We start from the raw sequence: 21,730 nt of genomic DNA, 5'->3' as shown, positions 1-21,730 counted from the left end.
CATTAAAAACAATACATACTTTTGATACAAAAACAAGGTTATCTCCTGTTGCGTAGCAATGCTACGATTAGTGTTTATACTCCATTCCCTCTTATTTTAGCACTCGGGTGGCCATGTAAATTTGACACATTCCACTCTGGATAGTACGAAAATGTGGGGTTATGACGCTTGTCAAAACATATTGGGTCTTAAATCAGCGCTATGTTGTCCGTTCTACGTAGAAGTCTCAGTAATTATGTATTTTATCACAATGTCGAAAATATGTGAGGAACATAATTGAAGTTTTTACAAACTGATTGAAGGCATACCAAATCTAGTTATTTGCAATGAAAATACAAGTGATCACTTTTCAAATATAAGTATTTATTTTTGCTATTGAATTATTGATATAATATGCAGTAGCTTGAGGACAGGTAATGTTGGTTACCTTATTTGGCTAAAGGTTGAAGACGTTACATCAGTTGTAAAATTTAAAAAAATCAACCCGAAGATCAAATGCATCTGATGAAGTGGAATGGAATGAGTATCTTTCAAAAGAATTTACGGATAATTACAAGAATGTTAAATTCTTCAACAAAAATCATCTTGAATCAATGGAAGTCAAAAGAAGTTCAATAGGAACTTCACCTTTAAACAAGAATTTCATATGAATTAACAATTAACAAGACAACTGGCTCGTATTTATGACTGTTCATTTTTAATTCTTTGGTAATAATTATAATTACATATTTATTGATGCCTCAAGACATTCAAAATGTATAGTCAAATGAAAAATAGAAAAATTTATTTTCTGGAAGTTATTCTACGATGACATTCATCGAAAATCCTGTAGTAATTTTTTGCATTCGTTCATCCTTGATGAAGGACACTGAGGCGAGAATAACCTATAAACAGTGGGAAAGAGTACTATTACAGTACTCCAAGTTCCAACCGTCATATTCATATTCATATTCATATATTCATATTATCCTGATTCTCCATAGGTACCGAAGTACCCCTCAGAAGCTCCGAAAACTTGTGCGAGTTCGGAGAATCAGTTGTGTTCTGTGTGGGCTTTGTAAGTGTGTCCTTACGCCACCTTAGGCACAGCACTGTTAGTTTGAACCCATCAGTCGGATATATCTAAATTAATGGAAACAATTCGGAAGAATTTTCGTTCCCATAATGTGAGCTAGTCATGAACTAATGTAGGAGATGCCAGAGAAGTCGAATCATCCAAACACAACTGTAGACCGGTATCGGGATCATTGTCCCTCGTCAGTACAGTGTAGCGCTGAATATTCCAAACGGAGGGATGAGTCTTAAACGAAATCGAAGCGACGTTTTGAGAAATTCTCATCACAATACGCCACCAGTCCCGTAAATACTGAACCAAACCTCGCTTTGGCTGCAGACTCCTACACCAACTCATGGCTCCCAAATACAACTACTTCCTGCTGTTATCGAATGTGAAAATATCTATTGTATCATTAGGACAGCGCCGTTTCATTGATTTTGTCAATTTCTTCGATTACCCATAACTGTCGAACCACCCTATACATTTTCATGATATTTAGTACGTTTATTCTCCGCAACAACGTGTTCATACTGACATAATAACAAATTTTTTTTTTCAGCTTCGGCTTAGAAAAACATAATAAAATGACTTTTATTTAAAAAAAAACTTCCCGTTTATAGAAATTCCTTAAATTTGATAAGATATTCAAAAAAAGGAAAAGAAGAAACAGAAGGAAACAAGGCATTTCCCTTACTTGCATGCGATTTCAATACTCCATTGATCTAGACAGAAAATAGAGTAATAGGCAAAATTAAAATTTCAAAAAAAGCATTTCATTCGGTATTTATTGATTTAGATTTATGATTTTGAATTGAATTTTTTGGGTGACAAACTTGAAACACTAAGAAAGCAGAGTTTTGATTTCTTATTATATTGTTCTTTTATATTGTTCTTTTATTTTGTTCAGTAAGTTGTCTTGGAATATAGATTTGACTATGTGTTTATTGACTGCTAAAATCAGTAAAATAAGATACAGCCATAATTCTTTCATAAAAAAAAGTACTTCGTTAATGCTGGCAGGTTATTTTCACATTATTCATTTCATTGTATTTCATAATAGGGAAATGGGAAATGTTTACAAAAGTTCGTGCTACTATGTTGTTTTAGGTATTCTGAAGATTCATTTCATCATCAGTCAGTATCTTTTCGGATTCAACATGTCATGTCAATGAACCATTACATTCTGTTCGATGTATTGAAATCTGAAAAAGCCCTGAAATGATTATTTTAGTCTGGTTCCGAAATGAAATTCGCTAGAATAATTATTTTCCGAACACTATGGTTGACAAGCGAATGAAATTTCGTTTCAGATTGGGTCAAAACCAATCAAATTCGCTGGTGATTAAACATGATGAATGCTGATAAAAACACCGGGCACAATAAAGAGCTCAATGTCAAAATTTGCCAACAAAAATATTTCATTGGATGACTATTCCTCTTTGACTATCGAATGCAGATAAATAAACCTATTGAACAACTGAACGCTATTAGTAATGATACATATCTAGGTCTGACTCAATTCAGGACAGGTTTGTACTAATTCACGTGAAACTCGTGGGATCTATCTCTACCACGGAAATTTCAACCCTATCACAATAAAACTTCGAAACTTTCATCCAATGTTCGCTACTAGTAGATGTATAAGGGACTTTATAGATTCTGAGTTTGAATTTCGAAGTGTTCTCAAAGTTGTCAGTCCCATCCGATAAAACTTTTCGAACACATCGATTTATGGGCATATATTTGCTTGAAGTTTGAGAATAAACGTTTTTCAGTTATCTCTCTGTTGGAAAAGGTGATTCGAAGTTACTATTGATTCATTTTATGGCATCTCTATAGATAAAAGATCAATAGACTTGTTGAATGGACTTATATTTTATTTTCCTTAGGAGGGTTATTGATGAGTGTCAGATATAATGTGGCTGCTTTAGCAGATCAAATCTTAGAAAGGGTATTTTCTGAATAATTATGAAGATTTCCCATCGATGTTCTCAAGTTTTTATGTATAAGACGCTTTTGACATTGACTGAGTAGGGATGAGAACAAAAAGCTTCAACTTAATCATTAATCAAACCGCTTAAGGGATATTAATCGTGAAATTAGTGGGTCATGGATTTTGTCAGAAGGGACAACTTGATCCTTAGTTTTCCCAACGGTATCGAGGGTGGAAAGAAAACTATCTAATGGACTATAAATTAGTCACATAAATTAAGGTTTCTCGAACTCCTCTTATCGATACATTTGTGGGTGAATCTTCGATGAAATACGTGGAGGAATACAGCGCAAAGTTTTGAAATTTAATATTCATTCAGTGCAGGTTTGTGGACGACTTCATTAATATATTTGACCCTCGGTGTGATCTAAGAAGAACAATAGTAACAGAAATTGGAAGTGTCCGTGACGTCATTTTTTTACTTGGAACGATTTGAGTAAGAACCCTATTCAAGACTCATCAGAGCCGTTTGGTCTGAATAAGGCAACATCCCCTATTATACGTAAGTGAAACTACGATAATAATCGAAGAAGAAATGACAGCTCTTAAAAGTCTTAAGATCTAATTATGAAGAAAACCAGTACTGTATAGGCCGACGTTTCGTTTACGTTTATAAACATCCCCAGCTTAGCCACACATGCTAAAGGCCAAGGTCAATGTAGAAACCCAGTCTAATGTACATTCATCGCAATATATCTCAAAAACGTTCAAACGTAGAAAAAATTGCTCCAGACAAAATTTGTAGAGAATGTTATTCTCTTCAACTCTTATAATGAATACGAAAACAATTGGGAGCCCAGGAGAGGAGATGATTCAAAAAAAAATAATTTTTGTTACCTTTATGGCCAGTTTTATTGTTTCCTGAATAACTTAAGCTTCAAAATAAGAAAAAAAACACCGCGCTCGAGAATGGTTTGGCGCCCTCCCACACATTTTCACGCTTAAATTGTCAGATTACTTCAACATATATCTTAATCTGACATGCTCGAGTATGTACAAAACGATCGTTTTTTCTCACTATTCCGACAGGCAGTTTCCCCTATATATCTACAGGTCTAATTTTCGGTAGAGGTTCTCTACAGGGTCTAAGGTATCTGCCCTTATATTAATCTGATACGCTCGAGTAAATCCCGAATTTCTCTCTTGGGCTCCCCAACTATTATAGGATGAGAAGCACAAGTCAAAAGACATTGAGTTGAAACTAATCAAATCCGTTTCCCCGTTTCAGCTGATGTATGGATTATCTGCGTAGCTATTCTCTGCAAAGAGAAGGAGCTATATGAAGACCATTCAGACAGCAGAAAATAAGCTACTTGTTCAAAATCAAGATCTAGTGGAGTTTGACCCGGAGGAAGAATAAGAATTCGCAGAAGGAGATCATCAAGAGACGAATTTAAGATTAACCCCCAGATTCAGAAAGCTTGATCGGAGAATCAACGCTTGATTTTCGAACAAACGTCAATTTGATCTCAATCGATAATTTAGTAATGAGCACTCATTCTCGTATCAAATTATGAGCTGTATAAATCCATTCCATGATTCTCAATTCCTAATTCTTCAAAATATTAAGAAATTCAAAAGTTTCATTGAATTCGTTTTGGAAATCGAATGACTGTCATATCGTTGATCGAACAATAAAAAATTTGCGAAACCCGCTCTGAAAGAGATTTATGGGAAATTCATCGAACCAAAGAAGAAGCAGGTTAGGTTGAGTGGGCCCCCAAACTCGAGAGGGTATAGACTCCCACATTGTACCTGAAGAGATGTCTCGTCTAGAAGAAGAATGCCTCTGTTATTAAAAAACCTAAAGTGAAATATGCCTAGAACTGTGGTTTATACCAAAGCGAAATCATACCCTATCTAGACACATTTGAAAATTTTTACTCATTCAATCTAGAAAATGAGGGCATACGAGGATATATTGAAAAATTCTTAGCCTACTATAGAATCAAACAAAATTTCTAAGTCAAAATATTTTATTACCCAACATATTCTCCTCTTAATTGGATACATTTATTACAGCGATCCTGCAACTTCTCTAGACCTTTCCAAAAAATGTTTTTTCTTATTCTGCAAACCAGACCTCCACAGCTTTTATTATGTCCACGTTGGAAGAATATTTACGACCTTTTAAACATTTTTTCAATGGAGGAAAGAGATGATAATCGGATGGAGCCAAATCTGGAGAATAAGGGGGGTGTTCTAGTGATTAAAACCCTAAATCACGAATTTTTTGTATGGCAACATGAGATTTGTATGCAGGGGCGTTGTCCTGAAAAAACAAAATACCTTTGAAGAGCGTTCTGCGTCTTTTCTCTTTGATTTTTTCCCGTACAGTGGGCAGTGATGTCGAATAGTAATCTCCGGTTATTGTTCTACCCTTATCCAAAAAATCAATTATGATTAGGTACTCCATGGCAATCCCAAAAAATTGAAGCGAAAACTTTTTCAGCAGATTTTTGGACACGAAACTTCTTAGGTCTTGGACAACCAGAGTGTCGCCATTCCATCGATTCCATCGATTGTTGCTTTTTTTCTGGATCGAAGAAATGTACCCAGGACTCACCCAAAGTAACAATTCGGTTTAAGAAGTCTACATCGTCTTCAAATCGAGCACAGATCGAACGCGATGCTGCTACCCTTGCACGCTTTTGGTCAACATTGAAACATTTGGGGATCCATTTTCCCGCAATTGACGTCCAAATTGACGTGAACTATATGATGAACGCGTTCGTATGAAATATTCAGTGCTTCATATATCCGATTTAGCTCAAATCGACGGTCTGATAAAATCATGTCATGAACTGCTTGGATATTTTCAGGGACTGACACAGAAACTGGCCTTCACGATCGGTCATCATCTTCAATGAAAAATTTACCTCTTTTGAAGCTTGCAGTCCAATTTTCACGGTCGCATTCGAAGGACATTAATCACCAAGGGTATTAAGCATATCTTCGTAAACCTGCTTACCTCTTAACCCTTTTAAATACAGGTACCTACTTGATGATGGCTCGGTATTCCAATTGTTCGATTTTCACAATTTCGGTGGAGATCTTCTTTCTTTTAATTTATTGCGTAACTCTGGTTTACTTCTTTGACCTCAAACTTCAAACCAACACTTCTAATGAGTTATTGTTCGTTGATATGGTAACGCAATATTTTTTTATGCATGGAACTGTTTTAGGTTAACTAGATATCAATATCATCCTCGTATTTCATCGAATAAAATTGCAAAATTCGAGCAACGCCAGCAAAATGAATGATAACCAACGTGATGCAATTCATAATATGCAAATGATAGATTCCATGAATTCTTTCGTTGCCATCATAGCCTATAAATAAGGATTTATTGTTTCGATCTGATTAATGACCGCAATTTCACATTTTTCGCATTCAATATTGGCGTTCGACACTGATAATTTCGAGTGTAATATCCGATGCGCAAATTGGACGAAAGGTAGCGAGCGTTATATCCAGAACGGTGGAATTCAAATCGATCACCGGTATTTTTCATATCGGAATAGCTTTTGGAATTCGATCATTTTCTGCGCTGAAATTTTTCGGAAGTTAAATTATTCCTTCATTTCAGCATCCATAAATTCAAGCGGACATGAATCAAGGTGGCAGGTTTTGTCATGATAATCAGATTGGCACGACATTAATTTTGGGAAAATCTTCATTTTCTTCATACTTGATCTCCTACCGTGATCCTGTATTTTCCAACACTGCAATCTGAAATAACCAATTCCTTGAAAATAGCATATGATTCCTAACATCATGAGTATGTATAAAGGGTAAGTATTTAACTAGTACAAATACTTTTTTTCCATACTGTTTCATCCGATTCGGCCATGATAAAAAGTTATAGCCATTTTAAGTAGTAATAATGAGCTGCGCAACCCCTTGAAAACAAAATTATCTTCAGAATAACTAGGTATATCTGTGACACTACAAATCTGTGGATCTTTTAAACAGTTTCATTCAGCCAAAGTACTCAATTTCCAAAGTTCACAAATATCTACAGTTTCAGAATGTTTGAGGAATTACTTTTTCGAGTGGCGTTTGCGTCCTTATCCAAATAAAACCGAGGTTTCGTATTTCCAGTTGAATAATCGTCAGAAATATAGAAAATTGAGTGTAGTTTTCGTTAATTCTTTTTTGGAACATAACTCCAATCCTGAATATATAAAGTTAAAAACTAGGAGTAATATCCTTCATAAACTAGCTGGCACTTCATGGGGTGCTTATGCAACTACTCTTCGAACGGCAGCCCTAGCTTTGGTTTTTTCGGCTGCTGAATATTGTTGCCCTGTTTGGGTTAATAGTGCCCATGTGCAAAAATTGATATACAGCTGAATTTTTCCATGAGAACTATAACTGGAACCAATTCAATGGTTACCAATTCTCTCAAACATTATACCACCTCATATTCGTAGACAGACTGCGGTTATGAATTCCTGGAATAAAGTCCAATCCTATCCCGACTCGTATCCAATTCTATCCTACATCCCGGAAAATACGATTCCAAGACTGAAGTCGCATCAACCTTTATGGTCCAACTGTTTTCTTAATTCGAATGTAAGGGACAAAGACCTTTGGCAGTCTGAATGGAATAGGTGCACTATTTTCAACAAAGAATTAGTTACTGATCCCTCGAATAGAATTCCTGGTTTTGATCTTCCCAGGAAAATATGGTGTACCTATTCCAAATCTTATAAGAACAGGTCATGGACGTTGTAATAGTCTGCTTTTCAGGCATTCAGTTGAAAGCCCTAGTTGTGAATGCGGGGAACCAGAAGAAACCACATAAATGATCTAGTTAATCACTGTCCGATTTATGAATTTCAGGAGGGATTTAGAGCTATACATGCTGTTTCCGAATCTTTTTTGAATTGGGTTGTCAATTTTAGGTAAATCTGACGTATTGAATCTAATTTTATTATTTTACCTTTTTCTGCTTTTGTTTTCTCTGTATTTCAGATGAAAGTTTCTGGTACCTTGGAGAAGACTGGACTGGATTTTCCTTTTTGTTGAAGAAAGGATCAATTTTTGCAGTGCGAGATGCCCTTCAGTATAAAATATTTCAGCTTATTTCGTGAACAATTTGATTTCTTACAATCCACTGCACACACGTGGAGAAAGGGTTTTTATACTGAGGTTTTTCCCCAAGCACAAAATTATAGGTATGGTACCCCGTTTACGCTAACCTGTGCTAAAACTGTATCTCATACTTATGCGATTATAATTATTGTTTGCTGTTAAAGATTGTAATTCTTTTCAATTTTTGAACATCAAATTACTCAAAAAAAAATTGAGGTATTGATCCAACTATCCACCCAAAATAAAGAAAACTCCGAAGAAGCCCCCACATCCTTCGTCCTTCGCGTGGAAAAAAAATTTTTCTTTTTTATATTCACACTTCATACAACGAGAAGAGATTGAAGAAACAAAAATCCTGTGTCATTAAGGTGTAGACGAAAGATGGTGCTTCACATCACTAGCGAAAATCCAACATCGGTGAACAAACGTGAAAGTTATAGCTGAAATTTCAAGAAAAAACCAGACCTAATAATACACCCAAAATCAATAAAGACTCCGTAATTTCCCCCAATATTTCCAAATTTTTCGACAAAAAGAGGAAAATTTTTGTGGCCCTACATTCACACCCTGTAAAACAAGTAGGCAATGAAGAAAAAATACTCTGTGCTAGTGACGCCCAGAAAAAGGTAAAGTTTCACTCCTCTGGCTAAAAATCCAAAATCGGCGAAGTAATAGCGAAGTTGTAAGAGCTAATCAAACTTAAGTGTCCCACTTCATTTGCTGCGTAGTTTATTTAAAAACTGATCCCTTGTCCTTTCAATGCAAATAACTAGATTAAAAATCCTTTCAATCAATTCCTATAAACGTTAACTATGTTCATCACAGACGAATCCATTTATTTTCTGAAGTAAATTCACATTGTGAGAAGTACCTAGTTACTGAGACTTTTACATAGAACGGACAACAGAGCGCTGAATAAAATCAGGAATGTTTTGACAAGAGTCATAACCTCACATTTCCGTAGTATACAGTGTGGAATTTGTCAAATTTCCTTGGCCAACCAAGTGCTTTTATAAAAGTGAATGTAGTATACTTGTAAACATATTGGCGTTCCGCCAACCGGGAATCAAGGAAAACAGAGAATACTAAAAACAGATAAGACAATAATGCGACCCCTAAAATATCAAATTAGATAAGTATCACTTACGATTATTTTCTTACCAATCTGCAAGTACATATTTCGCTGAAGATTTTTGCTAAAAGGGAATTAATCTCTCGCAACAATCCTAATAATTCATTACGATGTGTTAAATGTTTTATTATACGGATTTGCCGTCCCAACGAAGTATATTTGATGGAATTTATCACCCATCTGTTGCTCATCCCTATTCCATTTCACACATACGTTAGGACATCTCTTAGAGACCATACAAGTACCATTATTAATGCCTTCCTCTCACACCCTCTCTGTTGCTTTTGTTTCTTATCCTAGCCTTCAAGTGGATTATACTTGCAAGCATCACTTCGTAAGAGGATTTCGAATCTGAACTTTACAAGGATGTTGAATTGAACTTTCTCGGCGTTTGTCAACGAGCAAATGTTTACATCGCATTATACATTCATTGGGAGAAAAAAATCCATTTTTTCTAAATCCCATTCAATAGGGTGACCCGAAGTATTTATCCTATATCTATCATATATCTACATATCCTCAGAGCTTCGGAATCATATAATCAATATTCCATTTTATACCTTTCGGTGTATCTATAGCTTTATAAAAAAAAATACTCATTTCAATCTCTCCTCAATTGATCTCTCTGTCTCCTTTTGTAAATTATTCTCATTCTTCTTCTGTCTTCCTCCGGATCGCAGTCAACTAGTCTCCTAAGTTCTTCATGCGGATGCTCTTTCGCTGTTTCGAATAACCTTTCTGCTGTCCTTTTTATAAATTCGACAAACCTGTGTGTTCCTGACAAACCAAGGTGAATCTATTGCACATCGTAGCAGCTTGATTTCTGTTTCCTGAATTCTTTGAATATTCCTGAATTCTTTGCCGCGAATCCTCAGGCACCTGATCCAAATGTTAGTTGTGGTCTAGCAATGGCTTGATTATTTTCAATTTAGTCACTTTCGACATGTGGCTCATTCTACCTCCATCGGTGGGTAGTGTCTGCCTTGGTTTTGACAATGGATTGTTTGATATGGCTTCTCCAAGTTAGTGCTTTGTCTAGGGTAATACCTAAAAACTTCGCTTCGTTTTTCCGTTCGATTTCTTCTCCATCGACCTCCAGGTTTGTTTTAGTTCTCAGTTTTCTCTTCTGTAGTAATATGGCTTGGCTCTGAATTTTTTAGAATATCGTGAATGTATATGTTGTATAGTAGTGGCCCTAGTAATCACCTTTGAGGCACTCCATATATCTGGTTGTGGAGATTTCTCCTTCAACTTTCACAAAGAATCTACTGATCATCATATAAATTCTAAACATCTTGCATAATTTGATCCAATATCCAGAACACATCTCCTTTTATAAATCAATCATTCATACCACGCTCTGTAGAATGCTCTGGCCACATCTGGTAGAACAAGACCCTGTTGCTTGTTTATTCTGGAATCCTTCTGTTATACAGGGTGTTCCTAAATTGAACGTACAAACGAAAAGAGGAGATTCCTTAAGTGAGTTTAAGAAAAAAAAGTCCCATAAACATGGGGTCGAAAACGTTTCGTTTTCGAGATACAGAGTGTTGAAGTTTGAATTTTTTTCAAGTTTTTTTCTCATAGTATCTACACTTCACAAGATATTGAACTGAGATTTGGCATAGATATTATATTTTAGAGTTCTCACCACGTGACATGGCAATTTCGATAGAAGATCTACAGGGTGATATTTTTTCTGGAACACTGCCACCTGTTCTTCTGCAGAACTTTTTGTGGTGAGCAACTGTTAATTTGAAAAAATGTAAAAAGAAGCTTTGTTCTTATACTAAACTTTTCGGTCTCTTGTAGTTTTGTCGTATCTACCACAGATTACAAACTGGCCTTCCTATCAGAGTTACGAGAATTTCGAGAGAATCGTTCAAAATTTTTTTTCTCGAAATCGTTGGTAGATACGACAAAACTACAAGAGACCGAAAAGTTTAGTATAAGAACAAAACTTCTTTTTACATTTTTTCAAATTGACAGTTGCTCACCTAAAAAAAGTTCTGCAGAAGAACAGGTGGCAGTGTTCCAGAAAAAATATCACCCTATAGATCTTCTATCGAAATTGCCATGTCACGTGGTGAGAACTCTAAAATGTAATATCTATGCCAAATTTCAGTTGAATATCTTGTGAAGTGTAGATACTATGAGAAAAAAACTTGAAAAAAATTCAAACTTCAACACTCTGTATCTCGAAAACGAAACGTTTGCGACCCTATGTTTATGGGACTTTTTTTTCTTAAACTCACTTAAGGAATCTCCCCTTTTCGTTTGTACGTTCAATTTAGGAACACCCTGTATATTCTGTGAGTCTCAGTATTTGCTGCTATGTTGAGTATTTGCTTCTGAATCAGAATTGCTTTGCTGTTATGAGATTCAGTTTTTCAGTTTCTTCTATTAGTCTCCTGGCGATTACTCTTTAGACTACTTTTCCTAGGCCTGACAATAGAAACATCGATCTGTAGTTTTGGGGGAATTTCTTTTCTTTGCCTATTTTGTTGAACACTGGACTTCTGCAGTTTTCTGCTTTCTCGGATTGAGTTCGGTCCTCATTTTTCCGTTGGCAATATTTGTGGGAGTCTCATTTCCAAATTTATTTCACTCCCACGGACATTCATACATACATTGAATAGTAAGAAATACGACAAAGTTAAATCGAATAATTTTTTACATGCAACTTTTAGTTCATATTGGAGGCTACTAGAATATTGACGATTGAAAAACTTAGATGCATGACGTTTCAGTGGAGAACCGAGGAACTAATATCCACTCCAACAGAAGTTCTGCATTACTGATGCCTCTCATAATTTATCAAATTCAAGTAGAGGTGCCGTCCGGAATGTATTTATCATGTCCTGTTACGTCAAAATTGGAGATATAGTGTAATTCTCTTGAGCTATAAAATGAATGATGAGTAATCCAATGAATCTGCATATGAATGAAAATGATTCAGACAGATATGTCACAGGCATCCAATTGTTTTGAAATCCTGTAAGGGATGAAATTTATCATGACAAAAACATTGCTTCGTTATTTCAATGTGAGGAAATTGAAGTTGACCTTTTGGGTAGATATGTAATTACTGCATCATTTAAATCGAACAACTGATTGAAGTTTAAACGACGAATGGAATTGACATCACATAACTAACATGTCTTCCAAAAGGTAAACAATATTTTAACTTTTCTCTTCTCATACTATTACTTATTCAGCATGGAAAAGATGGCTAGAAAGACTCATTCGAATGTAGGATGCCCAGGTAAAACAATCCTTGTTAATTAGTCAACTTATCCAGTGTTTCGGTATTTTTTGAGAAACTTCTAGCCACAATAATTCATACCTGCATTTGCAAAAAAATATTGAGAAATTATAAAAAGAAGCATATGCTCACACGAGTAGAAATCAACTTTTCAAGAGGAAACCTAAAGAAGCTCATTTTTTAAGTGTAAAAAATATCATTTGAAGAAAAATTCTACGTATACTCCATTCACTTTTATTTTATAGCCATGGAAATTTGACCATTTCACTCTGTATAGTACGAAAATGTGGGGTTATGAAGCTTGTCAAAACCATAGACATAGAGACATGGACTGAGCAATGCCAGCATGAAATTGGCTATTTATTAGAAAGAGAGAAAAGCTCGTCGGGACATTACCTTTCTCTTTTTTGTTCACATAGAGGTGAGTGTAGACAAATCAAAATTCTAGAAAAAGACAACTGCATTCCCGACGTGTTTTTCTCTCTGTCACTTTTTTTGACCGTATTTCATGCATAGATATAAAGGGAAAGCACAGTCCATGTTTCTATGTCTATGGTCAAAACATTTTCGGGTTTTAAATCAACGCTGTGTTGCTCGTTCTAGGTAAAAGTTTCTCGTATTACGTATTTTATCACAATGTCGAATCTCTTCGGAAAATATGTGACGAACATAATTGAAGTTTATACAAACTGATTGAAGGCATACCAAATCCAGTTATTTGCATGGAAAATACAAGACATCAGTATAATATCATAATATGCACTAGCTCGAGGAGAGTAAATGTTCGTTATCTTCTTTGGCTAAAGTTTGAATACGGTACATCAGTTGTAGATTTTAAAAATATTAACCCGAAAATGAAATGCAAATGATGCATTGGTTGGGAATGGGTGTCTCCCGAAGGAATAAACAGATAATTACAAGAATGTTAAATTCTTCAACAAAAATCATCTTGCATCAATATAAGTAAAAGGAATTAAAGGAAGTTTCGAGTCAAGATGAACTTTGAACAAAAATTTCACATGAATAAACAATTAACAGGACAACTGGCTCATATTTGTGGCTGTTCATCTTGATACATTAATATAATAATAATAATTAGGTATTTATTGGTACCTTACGACATTTACAATGTATAGGACAAGTAAAATGAAAAATAAGAAAATCAATTTTCGGGAACTTATTCTACGATGACATTAGTCGAAAATCCTGTAGTGAACTTTTCGCATTCACTCAAACATAAAATTCTCAATTGCCACCACTTTTTTGGGTCTCCCAATAGAAGGAAATTCTCTGTCATCCTCTTCATTCACAATCTTTGTGATTGTGGAAATATTCAGCTGAAATATAAGTCGTTTATATTCAGATGAAACATTATATAAATTCTCGTACATTGAATATGTTCGCTGCCGTCTGACGTACTGTGGATTTTAGAATATCAAAATATAACTAGATATGTGTTTGAATGAGCGGACCTGAATTCTAAGTAGCACTTTTTTCAATAATTTTCGGCATTTTCGTAATAAAAATTGATATAGGGTACTCTAACGATTTGTCAAAATCAGCTGACCGTTCGTTGCCGTGGGGCACACAAAGTTTTTCATTATCAGTGTAAAGAGGCATTTCTGAGAAAGTTATAGTCTAATCACCCTAATCTAACGTAGGGAAGAACATTTTTTCGAATGACATTCACAAAACACAATACTCGACCAAAACAGCACGCGATTTAATGGAGGGAAAAGCTTGTGTGCCCCACGACAACCAACGCTTAGCAGATTTTGACAAATCGTTAGAGTTCCCTATTAGTTGTGGCAACGGCGTTATGACACTAACGACATTTCATGAGTGCCAACCTTACTCCGTTCTAGTTACAAAAACTTGAGAAATTTATTTCATGGCCAACAGACTGCTAAAATGAATGTGAATGGAGTATACCTTCACAAGTTATGACAAGTGAAACGTTCCAAAACTTCAATTCAAGAGATGAAAGAGTGTCAGTTTATATGTCAAAATTAGAAATTTTTTTCCAGATTTCAAATTATCAATAACGATATTTATCTGTTCAACGATATAATCATCAACTCAGAACATATATACTGATCAAACTTTTGGTAATTAATTAACCTATTCCTAACCGCATTTTCCCGAAGCACCGTGTAATCCTCCGCCATGTAGATCACTATTATTACGGTTAATTTTCTGTGTGAAAGCTCCTAACACATATTTTCGTTGTGGGTTAATTACAGCATCCTACTGCGAGATAATGGAGACATGCTGAATCCTTTGTTCGGGTTTTTCAGGATTTACTGAATGTGGTTTCATTGAATTTTGCGAGTCCCTCTCCCTCGCTCCCTGATTGAAGAGTGAGAGAAAATTTTTATTCATAGATCCATATGGCGAATGAACATGCATTGTCCTCTGGCTATTCGTTTCTTAGTCAGGTTTTACGGTAAATTGCTTTCAGTGATAAATTGGAAAATTGAGAGTAGTGAATTTCGTTGTGGATGCGATGGCAGTATGTATACTAGGAAATTAATATTTTGAATACTAAAATGGACAATGAACACATTATCTAACTACCTGTGTATTTGATAGCGAACGTATCTGAATCAGGAAATCATATCCTAGTAAATGCAAAAACAATTTCATAGAATAATAATGACACGGTAGATTTTTACCCTCACATTGGCGCATTTCTTAATATTTGTGAGATTTTGGTGGTCCAATTGTATTACACTACTCATTTATACATTAGATGTTGGAGATAAAGATCAAAGTAATAAAAAAAATCATAACTCATAAATTTTCAGAAGGGGAGACATAATGAGCTTTAAAATAGAATTAGTCAACATTATAATGTCATACCAACATGAATATTAAAGAGTAAAAATCGCCCACTTCTTGAAACAATCTTAAAATTGATCTTTCCTCAACTTTTGTGGAGTACCTTGCATCAGGTACGTAGGTACTCATAGCAAGGATTCTGGAAATATCTTTCTTCTGTTAACATCTAAAACTGTTTATGCAGGGTGGTCCAACAAAAATTTAGCACCTCGATTTTCCGACATTGAAATGAAAATGTGGAAAATTGCTCGGATCCGGCAATTACTGATTCGAGGAAGAACAACTTTTCCGCTTGCTTCATCCCCGAAACTTCAACACCTTTACAGGGTTGAGCATAAACCCTTAATTTTAAATAGGGATTAGGGGTACTGATTTTGAAGATCGCATAGAGAACTATCTGACCCTAAAATTTCGCTTCAAGATATCCATCATTCATTAATTCATTGCTGCATCCCGTTACCGGAAATAAATCTACAAAAAGACAAGAAAAAAATGGTGCGAACAGACTCATAATTTCTTAGGGCTAATTACGATTGTGTGCCCTCCTTTGACTGAAGAGACCCAACCGTGATCTACAGATCCTTCCACACTCCGGGCATAAATAGTCACCAACCAGATCTGGCCGCCGATGTATCCTTCTCGAGTCTCCATTATAACTGTGTACCAAAGACCTCCACTGTGACCTGTCTAACGCTAGTTGTTCCCAGTTATGATTGGCATTAACTGATTTTAGGAATTGATGTAGTATATCCTTAAACCGCTTATACTGGCCTCCTGGTTTCCGGGCTCCTTCTGTGAAGTCGCCATACAGAGCTATTTTGGGGAGTGTCTTGCATCCTCAGAATGTGGCCGCTCCATCTGAGTCTGGCCCTTGTTACTTGAGTCTCAATTGTTGTATAACTCGCGCGTTGCAAGAATTCTGCATCCGACAATTTGTGGAACTATCTGATGTGCACTATTTGTCTTAGATGACGTAGTTGCGTTTGTTCAAGCTGTTTAATATGTCGCCTGTAGGGCGTCCAGCTTTCGCTTCCGTAAAGAAGCGTTGGGAGGACCACCGCTTTGTAAACAGCTGTCTTGGTCTTCAGATTGAGGTCGTGATTTTGAAACACTTGGTCCTTTAGCTTCCAGAATGCCCGTTATGAAGCTTCTCAAGTTTTTTGAACTGCTTGACCTGTTCTAGAGTTTCATTCTCCAGGCTGATATCTGTTTGAAGGCTTTCTGGCGGATCAGGATTTTTATTTTGTCGATATTGAGTCTAAGGCCTAAAGCTTCGTATATATGTTTATAGGTATCCAACATTATCTGTAGATCCTCTGAGCTGCTAGCGATAAGTGCGCAGTCGTCTGCATATTGAAGTTCCGTGATAAACTTTGTACGGGTTTTTCATTATAAAGCCGTAAAATCGAAGTGTTGAATTTTCGTTGGACCACACTGTATTAAACGAATACTATAATACAACGAAGTTATTATACTCTAGTATAGTATTGTTAGTACTGGAATAACATAAAATAAAACAAATCAGAGACACTTTTTTCACACTCCACAATTTAATGAATATGAATATTTTGCAGAATGTAGTGACTCAATGTCAATTCCAGCTTTTTTTCTCGGCACAACTCACCTATGCTATCAAAAAGAGCAGATACTCCTTGAAGTCTCCAGCATCTGAAATTGCGAAATTGAAATTAAAATTGTGAAGTTCAGTGGAATTATTGGCTGTATTCAAGTTCAACTTTTGGACGGTTCGAGAATTGTTCTTAAACTGCGCAAAACTGTTGCGCCATAGTATCGAATTCTCTGCACAGTTCTAGAATCATTCTCGGACTGTCCGAAAGCCGAACCCGAATACAGCCATTGTATAAAGCAATTCCATTATTTTTTGTAAACCCCAATAGTATGTATTTGGGTGTATTCTATTTTTATTTGATACCAGCTGTACCTGCTTGATTGAGACCGAAAACCAGAATGAGAGGAGGAGAAACAGATAAAGAATAATTGGCCATGCACCATGTATGGAACGTCATCTGATAGAATCGGAATAAATGCCCAAGTGAATGTTCTACAAATTTTTCTTAATGTTTGCCGTATAATTTTTATAGAGGTCCATATTTTGCCTGGATATATTAATATCAGGCAGTGAAGAACATTAGGCCAGTCGAAAATAGAAACGCAGGATAGTGAGTTGACGCAGCTTGAGTTTTTGTAAAATATAGAAAAAAACAAGACCGCGCAAATGAAGCGTGACAGTGACTTGTCAGATAGTACGTGCAGCGCAGGAAAAATCTGCGTCACTCTGCGTCGCCTCACCAACCTGCGTTTCTATTTGCGCCTGGCCTAAGCGTAGTGATTCCTATATTGACCTTACCCGAAAGAAGGGAAATTATTTTCTGCTTCACTAATTATTTCGTCAAATTCTCAGGACTTCATCAGAACTGGCAAAAGACAAATCCAACAAATTGAATTTAATTATGATTAGTCCAGCCGATTTTGGGTTGAAATGGTGTAACTATTAGGAAAATTGCGACTTTCTTCCATATATCAAAATATTTCAAATTCGGAAAATGAATTCTATTGAATTGCCCAATTCGTATTTCCTCCAGAGAGGTGAATTATGATCCCTTATTGTTCACTTGCTGATCGATTTCCAACTCACAATCTCATTTCTTGTTCTTTCAATTTTCTCCAGAAATGTTCTGCGAAACTTCGAAAGTAATTGGAAATTTCCGAAAAAACGCTAATTGATCAACGAGCACCTGTTTCATAGAAAAATTATCCAACCGAATTAATGAGAACGAAAGAGAGAAACCAACGTGCTCCATATTTTACTCGAGAAATGAATAAAGGCGAAGAGATGACTCCACAATTAACTTATCACAGACATATATCATCTGGAAAGATATTACTTTTTGGTTCTTGTTTTCTTTCTTGAACGTCACAGCTCCCTATAGACCGACTCAAATAACTCAGTAATAGGTCTTTTGCGCTTCAGGTGAACGTTGGTGTTCTTTAGGAATCTTTATGAGAAAGGTTTATTTGCTGGCTACAAGGTATCCATATTCAGTTGCAGTTCAACGGTTTGGAGTAGTTTGTTATCAGTTATTATCAAACGAATTATGATTTGCACCGACAATTGAAATTTGACTGATGAGAAAGCAGAGCGGATCAATTTTATCCTCAATGGAGAATAAGGTTTCAGTAATATTGTGGAAAATCAATCCAGCCTCCAAGTTTTATACACTAGAACAGGTATAGGAAAGGTTGGGCACAAGCCCGGAATAAAAATAATCTTTTTCCAACCAATAATTCAAAATGAAAATTCTGAAACAAAGATTATAGATCTCTTCATAAACTTTTTAGGGTTTTCACTCCCAATCTCTGAAACAAAATCAATTAAAAATGAAATCAACGATTTGCTCCTGCGTAAATTCTTGCACTAATTTGTCAGGAGCAAATTAACTAGAAAAAATTGTTGCCTGACAATGAACTCAATTAAATAACGTTGAAATAATTCTCAGTTGTAACGTTTCGGAGTCTATATCAGACTCCTTCATCAGACAAAAATCTCTTTTGGAAAATCTTCTGAATTGTGGCTTTTGACATTAATTGTCAACACACAGAAAGAGAGACTGCATAGAAACGTTGATTCATTAATTTTGAAATTACCGGACGACAGTTCCCTCCTTAGTAAATTGATCCAAATATGATCTATTCCTACCGAACAATTTGCCAAATTATTATCTTGATCCAATAGAATACACGTAGACTCTTTAATTTTTCGTTCAAAATGGTCTGGTTCCGTCATTAAAATTTTAGTGTTGTCTCAATCCATCATGTGGTCTCCCGTATTAGAACAAATGTGATCTGCGATTTGTGATCGATTAATTTCTCTATTTTTAATATTATTTTTATGTTCGCGCTCTCTTATTTCTAGAGGTCTGGACGTTTCACCAGTATAAGTTTTACCACAAATACAGGGTATGTTGTAAATACAATTTTTTGATTTTTGTTTTTCGTTTAAAGTTTTAGTTTTTGTTAATATAGATCTTAAATCATTTTGCGTTTTAAAAACAGTTCGTATGTTGAACTTCGAACCGATTCTTCTTATTTTTTCTGAAAGGCCATTAACATAAGGAATTACAGTCAACAAATTTGGTTGTTCTTGACGGTTTGTTGGTTGTTCCTGATCATTATTACGATTTTGGTTAGTCATTTTTCTCTCTAAATTTAATATTGTTTTTTCAATAAAATTTTTCGGGTATTGATTATCCCTGAGAAAATGTTTAATGAAGTCAACTTCATTATTTCTAATTTCGGGTGTAGATGAAATTAAATTAGCTCTATCATAAAGTGTTTTAATGATACCTCTTTTGAAACTTACTTAGTGATTGGAATAAAAATTCAAATATCTATTAGTATGTGTCTTTTTTTGGTATACGCTCGTTTCAAAATAATTCGAATACTTTTTTATTGAAACATCTAGGAATGAAATTTTGTTATCCTGCTCTAATTCCATTGTAAATTTTATTGTAGGTTCTTTCTTGTTAATATGATCAAAAAAATTCTCTAGTTCATCTCTACCATGTTGCAAAATCACAAAAATATCGTCTACATATCGCCACCAAGTCTTTGGTTTTACTGGGTATGTGTCTATATATTTTTGTTCGAAAGATTCCATGAATATGTTACTCATTACTGGTGATAAAGGAGAACCCATAGCCATACCAAATTTTTGTTTATAGAAAACATCATCTAATTGAAAATATGTGGAATTCAGGCAAACTTCTGATATCTCCATTATATCATCAATAGTCAATTTCGAATTTTCATAAATGGTTCTATCATTAATCAATTTTGTTCTCACTATTTCAAGAGTTTTATCAACTGGAACATTTGGAAAAAGATTTACTACATCAAAACTTACTAAGATGTCTGTTGCATTTAAATTAGAATTTCTTAATTTTTCAAGAAAGTGTTGAGTATTATAGAGTAGAAAAATGGAAAACGAAGCGACTAAAGTAATGTGAGCGCCATCTGTGTTACAAGTGTTTTCCTATAAGACCCTAAGACTGGTTGGAATATCAATTCGAGGGCCATTTGCAGAAACATTTGAAATTTTGTGAGATTTCAGATGGACATTTTGATCGGATAGGTTTTGAATGTTTTGAAATTCTCATACCGCTTTTTGTTTGTCTACCTCCTTCTAAATGCTGATTATTGAATTTTTTTGTCTAATTTCTTGGTGAAAACCTCAAAATATCGTTCGAAAATTATAACGTGGTGAAGAACTTTGAATCGGTAGAACTTTACTGTCAAATAAAATGGATTTTCTGAAATTAAGTTTTTTACTTTACCGACGAAAATACAAATGTAAGTATTAAAACTGATAACATGTGACTTGGTCATTTATTGGTTTTTATTTTCAGTGCTCTGAAGTGGATGAAATTTTCAGGGCGTAAAGGTATTCAAAGACTACTGACCACACCATGTACAGTGAACATTTGGAAACAATTGAGAACTGTTCAACCACGTAATTGTTGTATGCAGGAAACATCACTTGCTTAGCCTAATTAGGCGAATTTATGACCTTTATACGTCCATTAAAAGATTCGCAACTGCTACTCTTTCAATATATTCAGAAATGCAAAGGTTCTATTGATTTTGTTTTGGGAATAAAGAAACTGTCAAATTGTTGTTTGGAAAGTCAAAGTCTTATGAAACCTGCCGTGAGTGTTTTGTTCATTCATTAATCAATTTGTATATTGTGTCACAAAGAGACAATATCATAAAGAAATCATAAAAAGTATAAAGGAACTATACTGACGATCCAACATACAGATCTTGTAAGGTTTTTTTAAATTGTGGATCTGAAAATTCTCCAAATAATATGTGAGTTACTGAATTGTGTATAATGGTATATTGGATATTGGTTCATTTTTATTTCTGTTATAAATTGTACAAATTCAACTAAATTTAGAATATCAAAATAACATATTGCGCAGAAATAACAGGTCTGACAGTAGCAGATCACAAGAGTTATCCTAGTCAAAGCTCTATTCGTAGTCCATAATTTCAAATTTTTGTGAATTTTTGTAAACTGCAAATAAGAATATACTACAACCAACAGAGTATTTCATTGATATCGATTGATTCCAAACAATGTACAAATGAAAACTAACATCCTAGTCACAAAACAAAACCATACTTTTGTCGCTCAGGATGTTTGTTTTCTGGTATCAACAAAATCGATATTGAAATTCAATACAAGGAATTGAATTCGAACTCCACTCCCCTCAATTTTTTTTTCTAGATTTTATTTATATATTCCATTTCTGTTATTG

At 35.0% G+C, this 21,730-nt stretch overlaps 1 protein-coding gene across 3 annotated transcripts in view; it reads right to left on the bottom strand.

Moving 5' to 3' along the window:
• LOC123317365 (potassium voltage-gated channel protein Shaw-like) overlaps nucleotides 1–21,730 on the bottom strand; it is a 193,511-nt gene that overhangs the window by 128,410 nt on the left and 43,371 nt on the right. For all 3 annotated transcript variants that reach the window (XM_044903853.1, XM_044903855.1, XM_044903854.1), the window contains exon 2: nucleotides 17,014–17,057. The gene's annotated coding sequence lies outside the window, so the exon portion shown is untranslated. The remainder of the gene's footprint in view (nucleotides 1–17,013; nucleotides 17,058–21,730) is intronic.

The sequence above is a fragment of the Coccinella septempunctata genome, chromosome 7 (assembly GCF_907165205.1).
Source record: "Coccinella septempunctata chromosome 7, icCocSept1.1, whole genome shotgun sequence".
Lineage (NCBI taxonomy): Eukaryota > Metazoa > Arthropoda > Insecta > Coleoptera > Coccinellidae > Coccinella > Coccinella septempunctata.
The sequence above is the reverse complement of the archived record's forward strand: the minus strand, read 5'-3'. Positions and strand labels throughout refer to the sequence as shown.